This window comes from Cornus florida, unplaced genomic scaffold (assembly GCF_030987335.1).
Source record: "Cornus florida cultivar Cherokee Brave unplaced genomic scaffold, ASM3098733v1 CherokeeBrave_3.0.0_Hap2_Chr06, whole genome shotgun sequence".
Classification (NCBI taxonomy): domain Eukaryota; kingdom Viridiplantae; phylum Streptophyta; class Magnoliopsida; order Cornales; family Cornaceae; genus Cornus; species Cornus florida.
The window spans coordinates 24,458,662-24,461,190 of NW_026775576.1; the positions used below are offsets into that span (position 1 = coordinate 24,458,662).

At 36.5% G+C, this 2,529-nt stretch overlaps 1 non-coding gene across 1 annotated transcript; it reads right to left on the reverse strand.

Annotated features, from left to right (window-relative positions):
• Positions 1–1,946: 1,946 nt before the first annotated feature.
• LOC132315337 (small nucleolar RNA R71) lies at positions 1,947–2,053 on the reverse strand. Its single transcript, XR_009483623.1, has one exon. It is a non-coding gene; the product is annotated as a small nucleolar RNA R71 (small nucleolar RNA).
• Positions 2,054–2,529: the final 476 nt, after the last annotated feature.

Genomic DNA, 2,529 nt, shown 5'->3' on the forward strand with positions numbered 1-2,529 from the left:
TATAAAAAATCTCAAAAAGTGCCTCGAAAGGGCCCTGTCGGGTCCAGAAAAGTGAAATCTGAGCAGAAGCTCTCAAATGGTGAAACTTTATAAATGACAAAAATTCTAAGTGGGAAAATATAAACAACAGAAGAAACAGCGTCAAAAACTGAGTCCCGATTAGAGAGACATGCCCTAAACAAGTTCGGCAGCAACCAGGTCCAGAAACCTTGAAATTAGAGAAAAATGACTAGAAAGAAATTCTATGAGTACATGACTCAACAAAATGTGAAAATGAATCCCGTACGAGGATCCAGGCTCCAAACAAGGCATTTAGTAATAACTTTCATTAATTGCACAATGGCCCCTCAAAAAAGTGAAAACTGCACTAATGACCCAGAATAAAAATATATTCCAGAAATATTTTCTTAGATACCCTTGAAATAAAATATCTTCAAAAGATATTTATAAAAAACACCCCAAGAAAAGAAAAAGATTCTAAAGAATTGTGCATCTATGCCTCTATGGACACCGGGAGCAACCAGAGTACTTTTCTGCAAAAGTAAAGATACGTATTTTGTGGAACCTACCTAGGATGAAGATATATGAAGTCAAAAACCAACTCCGAACACAAGGAGTGAGGTTATGCCAACCAAATGACAAACGGGGAAAAGACAAAATAGGGAAGAAGACAAAACAGGGAAAATGACGAAAAGTGAGTAGTGTCGAAAAACGAAAAATGTGGAAATGACTCGGTCCTCAAAGGAAGTTGTCAATCCAAAGAAAAGAGTTTCAGAAACCATTTCCAAGCACTCGAGATGACACTAAGCGACGAGAAACTGAACTCAGAAAAGAAATTTCAACGAAAAAAAATTCATCCGTGAAATTCTGAGGAAAAAGAAAAGGAAGGAAATGACCGGGTCATTACATAAAAAGCTCAAAAATAAAATAAAAAAAATTTCAAAGCAAAACAAGGCAAAGAAAAAAAAAATAAAAAATCATTTGAAGTTGTTTAAGGACCTTTTGTGAGCTTCTCTAATCTCTTTTTCTAGTTAAATCGTGAGTCCGCGTGGAGGCAAGTCTTTACTTTCATAGATAAATCGTGAGCTCGCGTGGAGGCAATTTAATTTTTTTTGCATATTGTTCAAAGCATGAGAGTATGGGATCATTGTATGTGGAGGATTGTTGATTATTGATTTGTTACGGAGTTGAAGTGATTGCTACTTGCTTGTTGCTTGTTTGTGTTTTGTTTGTGCATGTATGGTCGTAGGTCGTTAAATCCTATTCTTGTCCCACTTAATTTGAATCTTGAATCCATTGCTCGTAATTCTAAGGGAAGGGGTAATTCTAGTCATTCCATTTCATCAATGGAAGACATCAATGAGGACCATGTGGAGGACCTTGGTCACATAGACCAACAAGGTATCCTTCACTCTAATGTACATCATGACAACATTCAAGTAATATTAGGCATACCAAGACCTTTCATTCCACCACAACAACAAGGCCAAGTTCCATTGGGAATGCTTCGGCCAATTTTTGCTCCACAAACTCCCATTATTCAAGGCAATCAAGGTGCTTATGTGGCACCTCCAATTGTGAATCCTCCTCTTGATTTGCGTGATCATTATGTTACAAATGAATATAATGCACCTACATGCATTCAATTGTCCCCATTTAGAGCACATCACTATGAAATTAAACTGCAAACTATTCAAATGCTTCCTAACTATCATGGACTTCCAAGTGAAGAACCTTACAAGCATTTGGATGAGTTTCTTAAAGTATACTCCACCGTGAAATACACGGACATGCCGGAAGATGTTTTGAGATTAAAACTTTTTCCTTTCATCCTTAAAGATAAGGCAAAATATTGGTTCAACAATCTTAGGCCTTTTTTGATAACTTCTTAGGCGGAAATGCAACAAGAGTTCTTGAAAAAGTATTATCTGGTTTCAAAGACTAATGCAATGAGAATTTCAATTAGAGAATTTTGTCAGGGGGATGGGGAATTATTTCATGAGGCATGGGAAAAATTCAACGATTTGCTTAAGAAGTGTCCACATCATGACATACCTAAGTGGCAATTAGTTCAATACTTCTTTGAAAGTTTGCCGGATAATCACAAGGGTATGGTTGATGCATCTATGGGTGGTTCTTATCTTGATAAGCATGAAAAAGATGTTTGGCGTCTTTATAAAAACATGAGTGAAAATTCAATGTATCAATCTTTGTCATCTAAAAATGGTAGAAATTTAGGTGGAAGGAAGAATGTCAGCTTGTATCAAGTTGACAATTCCAATGACACAGCCGCCGAAGTTAAGTCTTTATCTCAAAGGTTTGATCAATTTTTGGTCAACCAAACTTCGATGAATCAAGTGTCTTCCTCCCTTAATCATGTTCATCACCCATCTAATGAATCATGTATGACTTGTTCTAGTGTCTTACATTCTACTTCCAATTGTCCCCATGGACATGTGCAAAGTGAGCATCATGAACAAGTAAATGCCACATTTTTTAATCAAGGGAATAATCCCTATGGCACATAGT